Consider the following 21229-nt stretch of genomic DNA (forward strand, 5'->3'; position numbering starts at 1 on the left):
CATGCAGATAGTTCTAGGCTCTTTATATGGGTTAGCCCATTTAATTCCCATGACAATATGTACTATGGAATCAAACGCCTTTTATGATATTATAGAGGAGCAGAATTTGCCACCCCAAAATGTGTTTCTTTGGCTTGAGGATTATTGGGCTGATTATTTTTAAGAACAAAAAACTCAGGAAGAAACTTTGACCTTCCCCCTAACTGTCTAAAAGAATTGAAGATAGAAGGCCTGATCTGGGAAGGAGCTATCACCATAGATTACCATAGTATAATATGAACTAGTTGTGGTAGACGGAGAGGAACCTAGCAAGGCCCATTTGATCAACATCCTCTCCAAGTCCCATTGTCTAGGGATGGACCAACAAACATTTGTTTACCAAACATTTTCATCTTCCTGTAAATTGCATCCTTTCACTTGGAAGACCCAGACCTTTGCCCCCTTCTCCTTAGTCCAGAATGACATATATACCTCATTTTGCCTGACTGTCTTTGGAATTCTTCATGTGAATTCCCCAAGAGCACGTATTAAACTTTGTTTGATTTTCTCCTGTTAACCTGCCTTATGTTGTTCTAATTATTTGACCAGCTATAAGAACCAAGAGGGGAAGGGGGAAAATTTTCCCCTCCCCCACAAAATCCTATTTTACAAATGAGAAAACCTCAAAAATGTTAAGTAATTTGATCAAGCTTGTATAGTTTAGTAAGTAGTGCCACTGGGATTTGAACGTAGACAGTTTGAAACTCTACTAATATGGCCTTAAAAATACTTTAAAGATCTTATGAGATTTTGGTAAATAAAAAGAGAAGAACCCCATAGAGGCACACATGAAGTAATAACGTAAAATCGTTTACATATAAATAAAATGTACTAAACTTCATAGAGGCTAGAGAATTTATTAGTTGGTGATTAGGAAGTTAAAAAAATGTAGTTGTACTTTCATGATATCTAATATTTATTTGTGTTTTATTTTCACCATTCAGTTTATTAAAGTAATTTTGAACAAGAAAAACAAAATATTTAATTGTAAATTTTTTTAACAAAGCAGATTATTACAAATTATAAAAAATATTTTGAACTTTTCGAAGAAAAACTGGACGAAGTTTTTAGATTTCATATTAATAATGCTTTATTTCCTACAGTAAGTCTATAAATAAGCTCAAGAGCATCTGCTGTGAGATCTCTTCTTCCTTCCCAGAAAAGGAGAGGATTCTAGTTGTTCCGAACTAAGGACGTATCAGGTTTCCCTTGAAGCGGGCTACTCTACTTTCCTTTGAGAATATCCCCATCTTGTGGAATCTCCTATGCCCTGAGGGCCTGTCAAGTGGAAATTCCCGTCTGCTTTTGAGACCAGCGGCTGGAGATTTCTCAGATACATACAATCCCTGATGATCTGGGCAAAAATCCCAGGTTCCAAAGGGACGTCTATACATTTTGAGTGTATGTGCCCCAAAGCGTCTCAACCAGAGAGATCTAGAGTTCTTCCAATGGCTCCCAAGTGTCTTTTGGAAGTCTTATCTCCTGTGTGTCCTGATTACTTTGGCTTACCAGCAGGAAGACTGTTTAGCTAAACTAATGCACAGGAGATGCGAGGGAGATGAGTGTCCTCCCTGTAGAGAGGAGGCAGGAGGGCTGGCTGCTGTGGCAGATGCTGTCTGTCTAAAGACTCGGCTCCCAGCTAAGTGCCCGAACGAACCTTGAGGAAGACGCGGGAACCAAGGTTGTCAAACCGAGCACCTTCGCCGACCTCACGGCTTTCCTGCCTCTTGGCTCGAAGCTACTGTGTGCTTTGCCGCGCCCGGTTCTTTACAATGGCATTAAAGTCACAACACCAGAGTCGTAATAGTCAGGCCCCCCTAGGAAAGAGGTGAGGTTACCCACGGGATAATTAGTCCATATCTGAAAATAAGAAGAAATAAATCAAAACCTTCGGAGCGATGAGGAGGAACGTTTTCATTTCCGATACGTCCAATTCAAGTGGTTTTATAACGTGAAGACAATCCATCCATTAAGCCATCAAGTCAACCACTTGAACTCTTAGGAGTAAGGACAGCTGATATCCTTGTTCAGGACTCCCAGTGCACGTGGGTGAGGCTTGTTCTAGGGCAGCTTCGTAAAAAGTAGCTTATGACTTATTAGTGAACCATAAAATCAATTTTTTGAGGGGAAAAATCATCTCTTCTAAAGATGAAAAAGGAGAGAGAAAAATTAAAACATCCTCAACCCATATTTTAAATGTATTATTTACTATAACATGCTAAATGTATGTAACATACATGTAAGTTATGAAGCAAATAAAATCATGACCACCCTTCCCCCCAACCGTTTACGTGAATATTACCTATCTCTGTATAGCGTTCAAGTACAGATGCGGTCCTTCCATATCCTGTCTCTTCCTCCTCATCGCCACCCAGAAGTAACTACTACCCTGAATTATGTGTTTCTCATTCTTAATGCTAATGTTAAGGAACACAATCCCTTATTGGAAACCTGTAGAACCAGATATGTTTCAGATTTGGATTTTTTGTTTTTTCAGAAAGATTAGATAGGTCATATCCTGTGTATTATGAACGCTCCCCCAGTCTGGAGAGAATTCTGTAGTCAAACTCATTATTACATCCAAGGCAAAATGGGTGATTATTCGCATCTGTTATAAAGAAACACTGAATAGCCTCATGTCTGTTTTTGCCACCAAATGAGGTTGCATATGAAAATAAACTTTCATATTTCACGGCTTTATGGATTTTGCAATTGCAGTTAAAGGAGCTTATGACTACAGTTAAATTTATCAAACTTTTCTCATCTAGTTAATCCTTCTTGTATTTTGTTTAAGAAACATTTTCCATCCAAAATCATGAAGATATTCTTTTAAAAATATTTTTCTTATTGTAAAATTTTACCTTTCCTAATATTTAATTTATACAGAAATAATTTTTGTGTGTGTTATGAGATAGGATTCTAATTTCTTCTTTTTTTTTCTCTATGGATAAATAATTATCACTGTTATATTTATAAGACACCGTCTCTGTTGTATATCTTATTTCCATATTTGAGGAGATCTGTTTCTGGACTTGCTACTCCACTGACCAATTTTCACCCTTCCACAAATACCACACTCTCTTAAATAGCTTAGCTTAATAGATCTGGTAGCTGGTAGAGCAATTCTCTTAACGTTATTCCTATTCATCAGGAGTATCCTGACTCATCTTGACCTCTTGATATTCTATTCAAATATTATCATAAGCTAGTCAGGTTCCTCAAAAACTCCTTTTGGGAGTTTGATTGGATTTGCCCTGAAACTCTCATTTAATTTAGAGAAAACTGACACTTAGCAATATTGATTCTTCCTACCCCTGAATATGGGGATCTCTGCATTTATTTATTTTTCAATGTCTTTCAATAATGTTTTATAATTTTCTCCATACTGGCATATACTGTTACACTTATTCCTGAGTACTTTATAATTTTTGTTTACATTGAAAATAGTCTTTCTTTAAGTTGCTTTCTGTACTTGTTGCTAGTGTTTAGAAATGCAGATGATTTGTGTATTTGATCTCATATCCAGTCTCTTTCCTAATTTTTCTTATTAATTCTAATAAACTATTTCTATATTTGTTTAGATTTTCTCTACAAACAATTATTTGTAGATAACAGTTTTGTTTGTTTCTTTCTTTCCAAAGGTTATCTTTATTTCTTTTTCCTACATTTGATTGGCCAGAAACTCCAGTGCAATGTTGAAAAAAGAGTGATGATAGGAATCCTTGTCTTGTTACTAATTTTAAAAGGAATATTTCCAAAATTCATCATTAAGAATGTTTGCTGTACGGTTTTGATAAATACTTGTATTGCTAGGTTGGAAAGGGTGATAATCATGAAGGGAAGTTCAATTATACTGAATGATTTTCTGCCTCAAGTGAGATGATCAAATGGTATTCCTCCCTTAACCTGCAAATGTGGTGAAACATATTAATTGATTTTATAGTGTTAAAATACCTTTACAGTCCCAGGATAAGCTCAATTTGATCATGATGTATTATCATTTTTATACACTGCTACATTTGGTTTGATAATGTTGTGTTTTTCATTTTGGCATTAATGTTCATGAGTAAGATTGGTCTGTAATTTTCCTTTCACATACATTCCTTACCTGTGTAGAAAGGTTATACTTGTATTAGAAAATAAGTTGTGGAGGGTTTCTTCTTTGTCTGTTATCCAGAAGAATTTGCATATGGTTAGAATTGACTGTTTCCCTTAAAAATTTAAAGAATTCATTGATAAAATTGGGCTTGCTATTTTCAGTGTGGGGAGATTTTAACTACTGATCTGGATTTTCATTTCTTACTGAGTCAATTTCAATAAGTTATAGTTTTCTACAAATCTATTCATTCCATCTACGTCTTCAAATTTTTGATAAAAATTGTTAGTTTTACTTGTGCCTTGTCTCTTTGACTTGATAAATTCTGCCACAGGTTTATCGATATTACTAGTCCTTTAAAAAAGCTTTTTTCTTTGTGCATCCTCTTCATTATATTTGCTTTCTATTTCATTAATTTCTCTTATTTATTATTTATTTTCTCTGCATTTATTTTGTTGATTTTTTCCCTAGAATCTTAAGCTTAAAAATCAGCAAGTTAATTTCCAGCCTTTCTTTTCTATTATAAGCATTAAAGGCTACATATACACATTACCTTTAAAATATTCAGTATTCTTTGTTTTGTTATATGGTAATTGTATTATTATTCTGCTCTTGGTATTTGTTATTTTCCAAACAGATAGTGGTTGTAAACTTTATCCTTTAATGTATGATTTCTATCTTAATAGTATTGAGATCAATATGATACAATTCTTTGAAATGCATCAAGTCCTAGTATATAAGCTTCATACGTAATGGAGAAGAAGGCGTATTCTCCAATTGTTCGGAATGTGGTTCTATGTATGCCCATTAAATCAAACTTGCTAATACATTGTTTAACTCCTCCATGTTGTTACATTTTTTCTTCTGCTTGTCCTAAAAATAACCGAAGAGAAGGAAAATTTATGAATTTCCCTTATAGTTCTATCACATGTTGCTTTATGCATTTTGGTCCTATTTAACAAGATCCATACAAGTTTAGAATTGTTATATTTTTCCGGTTAATATAGGAAAAATCACTATATCACTGTTATATAGGGACCTACTTTATCCTTACTAATTCTTTATGTTTTAAGGGGTTTTTTGTTCAATTTTAATACAGCTGCCACAGGCTGCTTGCTTCCTTTCTTCCTGGCTTTTTGCCTTTCTTTCTTTTTCTACCTTTACATTCACCAAGTTGAGCAATAGAATATGCCCAGTTCCCCAGGAGCCCCTTGGTGTCCCCTACCAATCACTATCCCCTCCATGCTCCTGAAAGTAACCACTCACAACTTCTTGTTTTATTTTGTGTAGTGTGTTCCTGGTTTTCCTTTTTTCCATTCTTTTATCATCAATCTCTCCAAGTTTCTATGTTTTCCTTAAATTCAGTCTGATAGTCTCTTTTACCTGATAATAGTTAAATTGCTGTAACTGGGGAAATCATTAAATTTCTCTTTATTTATAATATAAATAACTTGTGAATTTAATATAATTATATTTATTGCTCTTTTCATCAGATTGTTGTTTATAAATATTCATATCTTTTCTTCACATTATGGAAGGAGAATATTCGTCCCTTCCATCAATATTGAGATCAGTCATAGGACTTGGTTTGGTGAATAGGATGTTAGCAGATGAAATGTAGCATAGGACTGAATTATGCTTGTATGTTTCTCTGCTGTGCCAGGAGGAAAACATCCCTAGGTTAGCCAGCTGGTCGTAGGAGAAGGGTGAGAGACGTGTAGAGCAGATCCAAACCATTTTAGCTCAGCCAAACCTTGATCACCAATCCTCAATCCATCTAAAGACCCATAAGCATGGAAGCTTATGTGTTAGTCCACTGAGTTGTGAAATTATTTGTTTCTATTTTGTGGCAATAGCTAAATGATACATTCTTATTGATATACTTTTTTTGCTTCCACTATTTTGACCTTTTGCTTCTTATTTGTCCCACTATTTTTTCCTTTTCTTTTATGGAAGGTAACATAATTGAGGTCTTTCTTGGTTTGTTTCTTTTCTTTTCTTTTCTTTTCTTTTTGGTGAGGAAGATCAGCCCTGAGCTAACATCCGATGCTGATCCTCCTCTTTTTTGCCGAGGAAGACTGGCCCTGAGCTAACATCCGCGCCCATCTTCCTCTACTTTATATGGGACACTGCCACAGCATGGCCTGACATGTGGTGTGTCCCTGCACACCCGGGATCTGAACCTGCGAACTCTGGGCCACCGAAGGGGAGCGCATGCACTTAGCCACTTGAGCCACTGGGCAGGCTCCTATTTGCTTTTTCTCATTGTAATTCTTCCCTCTGCTTGTTTGGAGGTTGTACGTCCTATATCTATTTTTATGATAAATACTCTTGAAATTTTATTATGCATATTAAACAAAGTCTGAAGTCAATATCTTATCTTTTCTCCTAAAAAATAAGTAGGAATTTCAGAATAATTCGATTTCAATCACTCCTTTGCCCCATACATGCTATTGTTTTCTAGTAGGTTAGTTATATCTTTTTTTAACTCCCAAATCAGGTGTTATTAAAATTAGTATTCTAAACAGGTTATTTTTGTCTAGATTTTTTTGTCTTTTTTTTAGATTCTTTAAATAGCTCCTCTTTCTTTGCTCACTATTCTTTCTTGCAACTCAGACTTTTCATCTTTTTTTTTCCCTAAAATATAGCCTTTATAAGTGAAGGCTTATATTTATTAATGGTACATTCTGCCAGTTTTTATTTATTTTGAATATTTTTATTTTACTCATTTTTAAAACCTAGTTTTGATAAGTACATAGCTTTTCCCAGCATACGGAAGATATTAGTCTACTGCCTTTTGGCACATATTATTGCTAATCAAAAAGTCTGCTTAGTCTAATTGTTACTCCTTTATGCATAATATGTATTCTCTCTCTGGCTATTATCAAGATCTTTTCTTTGTCACTAATATTCTACAACTTTGCTCAAACATTACATCATATGGATTTAATTTTATTTATTCTATTTGGAATATAATCAAATTCCCATGTTGGTGGATTTCTGTATTTTATCGTGTGAAATTTTTTTTAGCTAGTATATTTTTAACTATTTCCTCAAATTAGATGCATGTTAGTTCTTTTCATTCTAACTACCATAATAATGAAAGTTTCATATTTTTCATCTCCTCCTTTTTCTGTGTTGCTTTTTGAGGAGGTTATTTAAATTTGTATTTTAGTTCAGTCATTCTCTCGTCAGTGGGATTAACTCTGTAGTTAAAATATCCATTGAGTTTTCAATTTCAACATTTACATCTTTTATATTTAGAGGTTCTATTTGGATGATTTCCAAATATGCCTGGCTATATTCATATATTCTCATTTCTTGCTCAATTTCTTATTCCATATTTTACCTTTTAAAAACATTTGGTTATATATTCCATATCTGCAAATTCTAATACTTGAAGTCCTTGGGGGCATATATCTGTTGTTTGCTGTCCTTCCAGCTCTCACTCATAGTGGCTAGTTTCCTTGGACATTTTACTATGAACTTATTTTGTTAAACTTGTTCTGTGGGAATCACAAGTTTTAAATATGAGCATACTTATATCTAGAGAAGATTTTTACTTACTTCTGCTGAGACTCAGAAGTTTCTACTAAGCTAGGACTTTATCCAACTTTGAAGGTCCTAGACTAATATGAGATTCTCAAGTTCATCTCTTCTACCTTGCTGCTCACCCGGTGCTTATTTTCCACTCACAAAACTGATGCAGACTTTTGCCTGGACAACCTTAAATTTCACCTCTGGGGTTTGTTCCCTGTTTCATATTTAGCTCACTGCTTTTTTTTTCATTATTACTTATCATTTTGTTTTGTTGCTTTGCCATAGAGATTTCTCTTACTCCTTAAGAAGAGAAATAATCCATTAAAAATTCTGTTTGTGTAATTATTGCAGCATCTAAATATATTTGAATGGTAAGACTTCAAATACCTAATGACCCACATTGTCCCCAAATATTTTCACTCCATAGTCTTACTAAGGCTTTACAACGATTTTGTTAAGGATGGTGCAGCATTTTCACCAATATCAGACCAGAAAGTGGAATCTCAAGTGAGTTATTACTCTAAGAAACACATGCCAAGAGTAAACGTTTGTCAAGGCTGGTACTTGGGAGATAAAATAGAATTTGTGCATTGTAGGACTCTGACTCAAAGAATCTTTAAATGTAATGTGACATTTTTATCAAATCAATATTTTGTTCAAATGAAATAAACTTTATTCCAATTAATAATAATATCCTTTTGATTTTTTCATTTTTATACCTAGAACCTTTAAAAATTGTTTAAAAGTTTCCTAACTTACCATTTAAAAGTTCCTCAAAAGTTGCATTAACATTTGCATCAACAGGCATTAGGATTTAGTGATAGTTTAATTTTAAAAATTATTTTTAGCTATAACTTCATGGAGGCTGAGATAACAAAAAGCTGACATTTTTTTCCCGAATAAGCCAGTGCTCCAGAGTAAATGATTTTGAAGCCAAAGAGGGATTTCAATCTCTATATGGAGCCTTAACCATAACTTCTCTGGGGAATTTTCCAAGTCTGCAAAATAATACTTTAAAATAAATACTTGAAAATCCATAGCACTATTCATGTGAGTCTAAACGTCAGTAAGCCTTAGATGACATGTTCCATCTTGCAGACAGTGATATAGAAACACAGAAGCATTAAGTGACTTTGGCAATGCCACAGAAGGTCAACCAAAGCTGACACACTAGCAATATTTTTCAGAAGTATCTAAAAGGAGAATCAGTTCCAGGGGATTCTCAGTCTTAAGAGACTCTGAAATATCTTAGGATAGTGTTTCTCAACAACATCATCTGGGAACTTTGAAAGAAGTGCAAATTCTCAGGCCCTACCTCAGGCCTACTAAATCAGAAACTCGGGGTGCAGCAAGTCATTTGTGTTTTCACAAGCGCTTCAGGTCATTCTAGCACACCCTGAAGTTTGAGAGCTACTACTGTAGACAAAAGTATAGACAAAAGGCATGACCTTCCTCCTCTCACCTCCCTGGACCAGTGGCAAGCTGTAATAACTTTCAGAAAGGATGAGAAACAGGGATCACAGATTGCAAGGTCCATAGATGCCACCACTGTGATTCTCTATAACGATTCTTTGTAGGACTGGTCCTCAACCTTGATGTCAAGCTAGACTAGACTACCATTATTTGTGAAGTAAGTAATTTGTTACTAATAATAATATAGTTAATTTTATAAACTATTAACTTGCTGTAAATAGTAATGAGCTTAAGGATATCCTTACAATAATATCCTACTGGATTGTGTATATTCTATTTCCCTAAATTCAGGAGAAGTATGTAGAGTTACATCTCAAGCACTACCCTTGTCTATATCCTCAGGTTGTCTTATCTATCCTATAGCTGATAGTGAGAATAAATATTAATTAATATTAATAAATTAATAAAGCATGTGCTAATAATTTTGGAGATTCAAGATTGCTAGAGTACCACACTTCTGGAAAACTCTGTATACATCCACACAATCATATTATGTGAAAACAATTACATATGCTAGGCTAAAAACCCCACAATCTTCTAATTTGAAGTAATTTGAGTGATCAGTACAAAGCAACAAGGGGTATGAAAGGAAACAAGCAAGTCATGACCTGGGAAGAAGCCAAGTAACATTCTATGTAACCTGGGGACAGAGAGCAGAGACAGAGGAAAAGAAGGTCAAGTCTTGTACTTTTGCTTACAGCAGTAGCTTTCAAACTTCAGGGTGTTCTAGAATGACCTCAAGGGTTTGTTTTCCTTTCCTCTATCTTGGCCACACAGACTGCTTTAGAAAAAGCATGTGATATAACAAGTTAGCTGCATTTCAGAAATTGGACAGTGTCTTAGGGAGTCCAACCCTATAGGCAAATGTGGCCAAGGAAGAGAGTTGACATTGGCAAACACTCTGGGAGAGTAAGTCAGGGATCAGGAGTGCAGGAGACCACACATGAGCATAGAATCACCCCCCAGGACAATATTACTGAGGGCTGAAGGATGGTTCAAGCTTAACTGTGCAATAAACATTGGGGTAAACTGGTCAGAGATAAAATGCCAAAATAGTAAAAATCTAAGATGTCAATGTAAGAAGTAGAAAATTAGTGCAAACCAAGATACGGGAAATAAGATCCTAATGCAGGTATTATAGAAGAGCAGAGAGATCAGCAGAGGACCCAGCTGAAAAGAATACGATGAAGAAGACAGAATTTTCTGTAGAGGAAAGGAGTGACCTCAAGCAAAAGGAATTAAATTTTTGCTATACTCTCTCACATCTGATACTCTACTTCTCCACATTCCCAACTACAGAGATGGTTCCTGTAGCCCTCAATTTTTCCCAGATTGTGCATTTGCTGTAGACTACACAATCAAAAGCTAAGGTCAGGCTCCTGACTCCCAAACTTCGCATGGTAAAATAATAACATCCAAATATAACAGAGAAAGATCTGCTTTGGGCCCTGACTGAGCAGTTGGTTTTGGTCTTACCACCACAAACAACCAAAAATCCTGTCACACTTATCAGATATCAGTCAGTCCATGAGATGAGTCTGGGGCAATTTCCTGGCCTCAGCATAGAATACTGAAGCTCAACTGGAGACCAGAGGTGTCACTGAGCTAAGAAGACAGAAAAAGTAGTTCAGTGCTGCTGAGCTGGTCAGAATTTGCACGACAGGTTATTAGAAAGGAGGAAGCTTCATAGAGGGCAAAAATAGCAGAAGTTTCCATAGGGTTTCTGCTTAAGTTGATGGCTGAGGACGGAGATGTCATGCACAGTGAGAAATACCAAAAGGCCGACCAGAAAATGTCCACAATCAGACTGAAAGCTGAGCAGAGATATTGGAGGTCATGCAGTTCTGGGAGCTGTTGGAGTTCTGACTCACCAACAGTGAATAAATCTCATTGAGCACCTCAGGCATTCACTTAGGACCTCAGGAAGTTCATGTCCTAAAGAAAGGGCCATATCCTAGATACTAAAGACAGAATAGAAATAGATTCACCCTAACAAAGCATTAAAAAACCAAGCATGAGAGTATTAAGAAGAAATACCAGTAATTTGACTACCTCCCACAACAAAATTCAACAATCTCTAGAGTAAAACAACATAATTCAGCCTCCCTACTGTGTGAAATCTACAGTGTCCAGCATACAATAAAAATTACCAGACATGTGAAGAAGCAGAAAACTTGACCCATAATCAAGAGAAAAAGGCAGTCAATAGAAAGAGACTTCAAAATGACCCAGATGTTAGAAATAACAGACAAGGGGTTACCAGTCCCAGGGGAGGACTCCAAACACTTCCGCCCATTGCATCTTGGTATCAGAGTTGCCAAGGAAAACACAACACATTCAAGCCCTAAAGGAACAATGCCTTGCTCACATACAAAAGAGACACAGCAGGGCCAGCCCCAGGGCCTAGTGGTTAAGTTTGGTGTGCTCCACTTTGGCAGCCTGGGTTCAGTTCCCAGGCGCAGACCTACACCACTCATCAGCAGCCATGCTGTGGTGACAACCCACATACAAAATAGAGGAAGATTGGCATAGATGTTAGTTCAGGGCGAATCTTCCTTAGCAAAAAGAAAACAGAGAGACAGAGCAAGATCAGCTTTAATAGTGGGCATTGGTCCTTCATGGCTAGCAGCTGATGCAGGGCAACTGGCCTACATGTACCCTCTCGTCCCGCAGTGGAAGGACACCAACCCCTCTGCCATGGAGTCTGACACCCTGAAAGTGGGGGGTGTGTCTGAAGACCATCGGCATACATGCTTAAGCAGAGCAAAGGAGTGTACATTGAGTCTGAAACAGGGAAAGATATTCCCACACAAGGTGATAACCCCAGCATAGGCTGTCTGGGCTCTTTGTTTCTTGGCAAGGAAGTGTTCCAAGTTCAAGGCCCATTCTTATGTGGCCAAATGAGAGTCAAAAGGCTGCATGCATGAGATTGCCTTTCCCAACAATTATGATTTTTTAAAATATTACTTTAAAATATTATTTATTTTGATTATTGAGTTTTGGCAACCACTTAGATTTCGTACTTGAAGAGAGCACCTCATTCACCTCACCCTAATCTACCCCTGGAGATTATTGTTTTAGAGACCAAAAGCCTGCGTCCTTGCCTAACAACCCACTGTTGCCCATGATTCCGATGGTAGAGGGAATAATGGCCCCTACAGATATCTACATCCTAATCCCCAGAACCTGTGAATGCGTTACTCTGTGTGGCAAAAAGGACTTTCTGATATGGTTAAGGACAAGGACCTCAAAATGGGGAGATTATCCAGGCTTATCCACATGGGCCCACTCTAACCATGAGTCCTTTAAAGCAGAGAGCTCTTTCTAGCTGCAGAGAACCAGAGAGATGGCAGTGCGAGAAGGACTCGATTTGTCATTGCAGGCTTTGAAGATGGAGGGAGCAGGCCATGAGTCAAGGGATGTAGGAGGCCTTGAGAAGCTGTGAAAGGCAAATGAATCTCCTCAAAGGAATACACCCTACACCTTGATTTTATTCCAGTAAGACCCACTTGGGACTTCTGCCCTACAGAACTGTAAGATAATGAATTTGTGTTGTTTTTAAACCACTAAGTTTGTGGTGATTTGTTACAGCAGCAATAGAAAAGTAAAGCAATCCTTCCTCTTTCTGCTAATTGCACATCTCTGCCACTGGGACTCGGGACCGCCTGGGTTCACTCCCTAACAGGTTTTCGTAACTAAAAATCTCCAACTTCTGAAAGAAGAAATTAGTGTCTTGGTGCCTTTTAAATCCCAGAAATGTTTCTCTTACAAACTTTCCAAGGCCCTCCTCCAGAAACTTTCAAATTCCTAGAATCACTAGCTTCTCTCCGAGGAAAATAACAGTACAAAAATATTCAAGTTTGAGAAATTCTCAGGATTTCTTGAAATGGAGTATTATGTCCCTCCAATTACATTCCTTTAAATTAATTACCTATACCGTTTTATAAAATATTCATGAACTGTGGTGCTCTAGAAGGCATACAGTGGGCAAAGAATGAGGGGCAGTGGGCACAGAATTCAGATGTGACTCTGCCCAAGTCACATTAATTCCCTAGGATAAGGTTTGTTTTTACGACTGAACCCCCATATGAACACCTTGGTCCTTTCCTTTGAAAATAAAATATAACCTTTCTTACAGACACAGTTCAAACCCTGACACTTCATCGCTCAGACAAGATCATCTTAGAGACTAGCTTAGAAACACATCTGAAGTGGTCAGGCTTCAGTGGACTTGATACAGAATAGAGAAGGGAGAGGAGATGAGGGAATTAAGAGGGGCTAACACAGCAGGAGATGTGGTGGGGTCAGCAGGCAGCCGGTATCCTTAACCATTTACAATATCGCTTGTACGGTTTAGCCCTTCACAGGGCCTAAAATGTCTAGATAAAAAGCGGGCTCAATAAACGTCTGGCTGCTCACATAAACCGTGTTTTAACTTAAGGAAAAAAAAAACTTTTAAAAATCCAAAAGTGATAAACTGCAATCTCTAATATTAAGCTCATTCATGAATAGTTCGATTCACTCGATTTTTACTAAGCTTTAAAATATGAAATGCATCCACAAAATCAATTTCCCATCTGCATGTCTAGGTAGGAAATGGAAAAAACAGAAATAGTTTTAACTGGAGGTCATTTGTTTTAAAAAAGGTTTAATAAACTTGGCCATAAAACGGTATCTGCAAATTGTAAGGGACTATTTTACATAATAACAGAAAATTGTATAATCTTGGCCTGATGCAAGAGATTAGCAGATTGGTCCAAATTTGCCATCTGCACTTCCTGGTTTTAGAAGTGATTCTCAAATGTATACTTTCACATCCATATGCAAATTAAATGTTAAGTGTCATCAACAGCTTTTTTGTAATTTAAAGTATTCTTTCTTTAGCTTAAAAACAGAGTCTGAAGATTTAACAAAATCTTGAAAATTAACTAACTGATACCGTCTCTTCCACTCAAGTGACAAACTTTTCATTTCAATTCAATACCTAGAAGCAAAAATAATAATGCTTATGGGAAACCCAGAAGGGTTGTGTCCAAAAAAAAACACAGGCTGTCAGGTTAAAAGCAAATTAGTTCGTTGTACTTTTTGTGGAGTTTGATTCTTTGCATTCCTAGGAAAGAGAGGACCGGGACGGTATCCTTCCGGAGTTTTTACAGAACAGTTTCTTCCCACTGCCGGCTGTACAGAACTCGTGATTCCCAAGGCAATTCAGTACTGCCAAGAAAAATCTCTGCCCCCCACAAACCAATGAGCCCTCATTCCCAACTCAATAGAAATGTGTACCTTTGTCTTTACAGGGAGAAAACAAGGATGGTCCAGGTAGAATTGACTATCAGAAAAGAAATGCTGTAAATCTTCATGTTCTTATTTAAGTTATCTAACAATTGAGCTTCCTTTCCCACGTACTTAATAGAAAACTATATTGATAAGATATCAGAAAATTCTAAAAACTTGACACAACTTTACAAATGACAATCTTACAAAACACATGCATACTCCTGTTAACGGACATTTTCCATACTTGATGTAATAATATCCCCCCAAATTTATTTGAAGAAATTATGGGGCAAAGAAGCATTAGGTGTTTTTCTCTTAATGAATCAATAAAATCAATATAACCCTTCAATTATATTTTATGTGCATATGTTGCATAATAAATGTTCATGTATATTTTATTGATTTTTTCTTTTTTTAATTTCATTTTATTTCTGATTAATACTTTCTACTAATAAGACATCTGGATCTGGAATTCCATTAATTGGGCAGCGACTGTGCACCAAAACACATATGAGGCAAATTTCCCTACCTTCAAAATCACAGTACTGAGTAACTCTGGAAGAAAATGCATTTTCTAACTTAGGAACACTTTCTCAGAGCTTAAAAAAGAGAGTGGCTTTTTTTCTTCTATAGAAAAGTGTTCCAGAATGCCTTCAGAATTTTTGGAAACTTATCATCATTCCCGTGTAATGAAGACCAATGGGTATATGGAGACTCCATTAATCCTTTCTTTGGTTTAACAGAGATTCCTGTGCAGAAGAATTTAGTACTAAGACAGTGGACCCCAACTCCAAAAGCTTTACATTTTAGAAATATAGACGCAATAATATATATTATTTTTTTCTGAAATGTATTGGTTGTATATTTATGCAACCAGTTTTATTTCTATGCTGTTAAGTAGTATCAAGCAAAAATTGCACTGGACAAAGTTAAACAGGCAAGGAAGACTTTATTCAAGCTATTGCAATAGGGGGTAGAGATTGAACTCAATTCTGCAGAAAGAAAAGATGGGAGAGTTTTTAAGAGCTGGGGTGAGCTACCTGAAAAGTACTAGAGGACATTAGCAGAAGGTTGATCGCTGTAAAGTGTGGAACACACTGAGTTACTCCTGAGTTTGCAAATGTTAAGCCATCTGAGTTTGCTTGTTGGTGGCCATCAAAGTTAGGCTCCTACCCTCCTACAGAGACTGGGAGACAAGGGTGCCATCTCCTTTGATGTTTACATTTCAAAGACATGGTTCTCTGGGCCTTAAGACAGACATTTCCTGGGTTGTAAAACTGGCAAGAGACTGGGAGAAGATTTACATCATTTCGAAGGGGCAGAGAAAGAATTTATAATTACAAGTTTTCTAAAGTCAATGCTCTAAGAAAAGGGAAATCAGCGGCCTAGAGTAAGGAAGACTCTAAAGCTTAGTCAAGCTGAGGGGAACTGTAAGGCCGTCCTGGTCAGTAACAAGAGAAGAGAAAATCGAACACTGAAAAAGTTATTTTAAAGGAAGAAAGGCACATAGCCTGATCGAAAGGAAGGGGCAGAGGTCCGAGGCTGAGGTGGGCTCTGCCAAGAGCAAGCTGACAAGTTTCACTCAAGGACTGGTAAACAGAGCCTGGGGGCCATAGCAGAAAGCCTGAGCTGCGGTGAGGATGGCCATTAGTTACAGGAAACTGGAGAGTGAAGGGCCTTGACACCTGTGATTAAGAGTGTTAATTTGGCTTGAGAGGTAATTGGGCTTTGGCGAGGGACTCTGAGAGGGGAAGTAATGCAATCAAAGAGAGGTCCCGAGAAAGATGACTGTGACAGCTGTGAGGGATTTGAGGGTGCAGAGGCTGAGGCTGAGGCAGAAGACTGATGAGGAGGTCATTATCACGCTCCCTGGACCTTTGGAGCTCTCCATCTCCCTACTCACTCCACTCTGCCCCTTTTCCTTCCATGCAGCACTTTTCCTGTCTCTCGCCTTAATTATCTTTTCACACTGCAGTCCCTATGACCACCTTTTTAAATAGTCCAAATGCCATCCTTGTTTCTTTGAAATCTTTCCACAAGACACACTTCAGCCATGAGATTTAAGACGTAATTAAATCATCAGATCCTTAAGGCAGAAGATGCAAAGCAGTAATTAAGATAGTTTCCTAAGTTTGCCTGATCATAAGACCCAACCTGGGATGGCTTTTTAATACAATATGTTTAATATGTTTTGGAGATCTTAAAATATAAATTCTTGGGCCCTACTCCAAACTGAAACAGTGTTGTCCAGGGGACAGGCTTGGCAATGTGTTTTTTAAAAAGAGTGCCCCCAAGTGACAGTTATGATCTGACAGTTTGGGAAATGTGTGCTATGGGATAGCCTGTAGCTGGCAATGCCATGAGAGAGGCTTCATGGAAGAAGTGAATTTTTAATGAGTTGATTTTTAAACTATTATTCTCTGTGTTTTGGTTCCTAATGGCAACAGAATATTAGGCTATTGGTGGAATCCTAGTGAATGATGTTACCTGGAAAACGAGTAAAACCCGGTGGAAGTATGTTCCTGCCAGCCATTAGCTTGAGGGAATGAATGTAATCAGAGAAGTGTCAGGAAGCCTCTACAGGCACAGCTACCACCCTGGGGGAGGGCCAGAGGCTGGATATGAGAATGAGGCCCTGGACACACAGCCACTGAGGTACTTTTTTAAAGCTAAACTTCTATATCTCTTTAGCCCTATCCTGGTATAGAAGGACTGTAGTAGATAAACATCTGGATGAGGACATGAATATTATATCACATTGAAGCTGCCAGGTTTATACAGCTGTGCACCAAGTGAATCAATGCTGAAAATGCTCCTTTAAAACTTCGAACAAATGTAAAACAAAGTGTCTCGAAAGAATAAGACTTAACCTGCAGGATTGTTCTAATCAGCCCAATTTTCCCCATTAGGAAGAGCCATTAGAATATGTATCATGGGGTTTTATGAAAGCAAGCCGAAAGAATCTGAAGGAAGCGCTTGGAGTCATGCAGAAAACAAGGGACAGTCTAGTGTCATTTGAAATTGTCCACTGAAGAGCTTACCACCCAGGTTCCCCTGGCCTAAGATGCACCACCAACAGCCAAGCAGAGAGCTGGTTAGAAAAGAGATCTGTTTTGATTTGGGATTTGAAGTTTGGACCAGAGTAGAACAAGATGATAACAACTCTCACCAGCATCCATCACCTTCTGGCAAGCTCTGGCAGGACCCTGTAATCATCTGATATGTCAAAGACTATTTGACTATTTGTCAAGACTACCATTCTCCCTTTCCAGCTGATCTAGCTGTTGTCTTGCTGAAATTGAGTAATTTTCTTTTTTCAAGGGGTTGTCTTCTTTTGGTTAGGACCCTCACCTGATTTTCAAACAGAAACAAAATAATGAGTAGTCTCTGCAGAGCTTTCCGTGTCAAAAGTTCTTCTTCTCCAAGCATGTGGGGGAATTATGTATGCAAGATTCATGTACAGAGCGACATGCTCTATGCTAATAAGAGCCCCATCCTGTCCCACAATGGAGAGCCCTTGGGATATTTAATTTGCTTTTCAAATGCAGTGGAAAAATTGAAGGTTTTTGTCCCCTTGTATTTTCTTCTTTCAGTGAAAGTATTGTTCTGAAAAGAAGAAAAAGAAAACCTATAGGTAAAAAACACAAACAGTATAGAAGAAATGAAATGACAGAGAAGGCAGGGTATTGGCGTTCCAGTACCACAATCTAACATAGCCACAGACTAGAAAAGATTTTTTTCCAGCTTTATTGAAATATAACTGACATATAACATTGTGTAAGTTTAAGGTGTCTGTATTAATTTGATACACTTATATGTTGCAAAACGATTAGTTAGTTAACACTTCCATCACCTCACATAATTACAATTTCTTTTTTGTGGTGAGAACATTTAAGATCTACTCTCTTAGCAACTTTCAAGTATATAATACAGTATTATTAACTATAATCACCATGCTGTACATTAGATCCCCAGAACTTATTTAAAATTTCAGCTTTATTGAGGTATAATTGACATATAAAATTGTAAGATATTTAAAGTGTACATTGTGGTGATTTGCTAAATATATTCATTGTGACAGGATTCCCCCATCTAGTTAATTAACACATCCATCACCTCATTTATTCATCTTATTTTTGTGTGTGAGAACATTTCAGTTCTACTCTCTTAGCAAATTTCAGTTATACAACACAGTATTATCAACTATAGTCACAGTTTGCATTAGATCCTCAGATCTTATCCATCTTATAACTGAGAGTTTGCCCCCTTCTACCAACTGCTCCCTATTTCCCCAAGCCCCTAGCCCCTGGTAACCACTGTTCTACTCCTTGTTTCTATGAGTTTGACTTTTTTTTTTTAGATTCCACATATAGGTGATAACCATGCAGTATTTGTCTTACAATCACAAATGACAAATTTGAAAGAATATTTACAAAAATTAAAATGTATGTATTCTTAATATAGAAAGAGCAGATACAAATCACTAAGACATGTTGTTAACATTCTAATTGAAATTAGGCATAAGCAGATAATACTCAGAAGAAAACTACTTATGAATAGATTCAATGGGTGTTCGATTTTATAATAATTTGCAAATTTAAAAATGAAATACAATTATTTAATGAGAATATTCAAGACTGGCAAAGGTGCAGTGATATAGGCACAGTGATATAGGTACAGTGATATTTCACATCTAATAAAAATATAAATGGGTATAACTTGGGGCTGGCCCCATGGCATAGTGGTTAAGTTCATGCACTCTGCTTCTGCAGCCTGGGGTTCATGGGTTCAGATCCCAGGTGCAGACCTATACACAGCTTATCAAGCCATGCTGTGGCAGGTGTCCCACATATAAGTAGAGGAACATGGGCATGGATGTTAGCCCAGGGCCAATCTTCCTCAGCAAAAAGAGGAGGATTGGCAACAGATGTTAGCTCAGGGCTAATCTTCCTCACACAAAAAAATAAAAATAAAATAAACGGGTATAACTTTTGTGAAAAATTATTTGGTAATATGCCCTGTAGTTTAGAGCTTTCAACTCAGTAGTTAAACAACTAGAATGCTATCACAGGCAATACGTGATATGAAATGACACGTGCACAAAGGTAATTCACACAGAATTATTTGTAATAATGAAAAACAAAAACACTGATTTTCATAAGGAAAATTGTTAAAATGAGCTTGTAGAAGATTTCACAAAATAGGGAAATACAGTATGATATTGTTTAAATACATAAATGAAATTTAAAATACATGCATATATACAGTTATGATCCTAACTGTATATTTTAAAATATATTTATCCACAAGATCTGTTATTTGAGGAATACATACTTTGGAAGTCTCCAAATTTTTTAATATTACAATGGCTCATGATTTCCCCCAAAATTTAGTTTCTACAGTGCCTAGAACTTATTACTCTGGTGTCTACATAATGTGGGGTTCTTTTAGACCCATTTCCATCACAGAGTCAAGTCACTGCCAGATTCCCCAGTCCATTTTTAATTGGTCTAAATGTTTGATTTTCTAATGAACAACCATTATTTTCTCATACTTTCTACTCTCCCTTCATGTCCCTGGCACTAGATGCTGGTTTTCTTTTCAGAATGATTTTTACAAACAAACTGAAGTTTTTCTTGCTTGATAAGAGTAAGAGAATTGAAAAGAAAAAAGAATTCCTTTATAAGAAGCAAACTTTAATTTATTCTAGAAAAGTTCTAGAAAAAGTTGAATTTTAAATCTCAAATGCAGAGAGTCTACTGAAGAATATTCATCCAACAGGGCTGGGAGGAGCAGATTATGCTGTGGTTATCTCAGCCAAAGGACTACTGAAGATTTCATTCATTATTTATTTATGCATACTTTTTTATTTTCTGCAATTAACATATTTTGTTTATAATTATAATATACTAGATATTATAATTATGTTTATATACTTATATATTATATATATAATTTATATATTATATGTATAATTTATATATTATAATTATAAATCAACTTTTGTTTCTGACCCTAAAAGGCAGTGTAGCTAAGTAGGTAAAAGCACTAATTCTGGAGCCCGGCTGCCTGGTTCATATCCTGGCTCTGTTATAGCTATCTGGGTAATCTGAAGCAAGTTATCTATCCTCTCTGTGCTTCAGTTTCCTCCTCTGTAAAATGGGGATAATCATAGTACCTATATCATCAGGTTGTTGTCATGATTGATTGAGTAAAGTATGTCAAGTGCTCACTGTAATTATTTTGTTCTAAATAAATACATTCTAGAATGTTCTGAAAACAATGGTCTAAAATTTAAAAATTAGAACCAATTTTGGGAAATGGAGGTTCTCAAGGCCTGGTTAAAAAGTATAATAATACCACTGCTAAAATTAGTTATCATTTACTTGGTTTTTACCTTGTGCTAGAGACTATCCTAATCACTTTACAAATATTTATTCATTTAATTCTCACAAAAAATGTTATGAGTTACATATTATTATCCTTTTTATAGACAAGGAAACTGGAAAAACACAGGTTTAGAAATTGACCTAAGGTCACAGAAGAAGGAAGTGAGACACCAGAATTCAAACCCAGGTCTTCCTGACCCCAAGATTAAAAATTCCAAAGATACAGTTACTGGCGTGAGTGCACCAGGTTGTTTTCTTATTGCTGTTCCTTATACACCGATGTATTATTTTTTAAAAATAACAAGACTGGCACAGTACCTTGAATATTCGGGTAGTCTGACCCCAGTGGAGTGAATGTCTATTGAAGTGACCCATTTAGAAATGTACACGATGAGGAATATTTGAGGCACTGCTT

Source organism: Diceros bicornis, chromosome 3, assembly GCF_020826845.1.
Source record: "Diceros bicornis minor isolate mBicDic1 chromosome 3, mDicBic1.mat.cur, whole genome shotgun sequence".
NCBI lineage: Eukaryota > Metazoa > Chordata > Mammalia > Perissodactyla > Rhinocerotidae > Diceros > Diceros bicornis.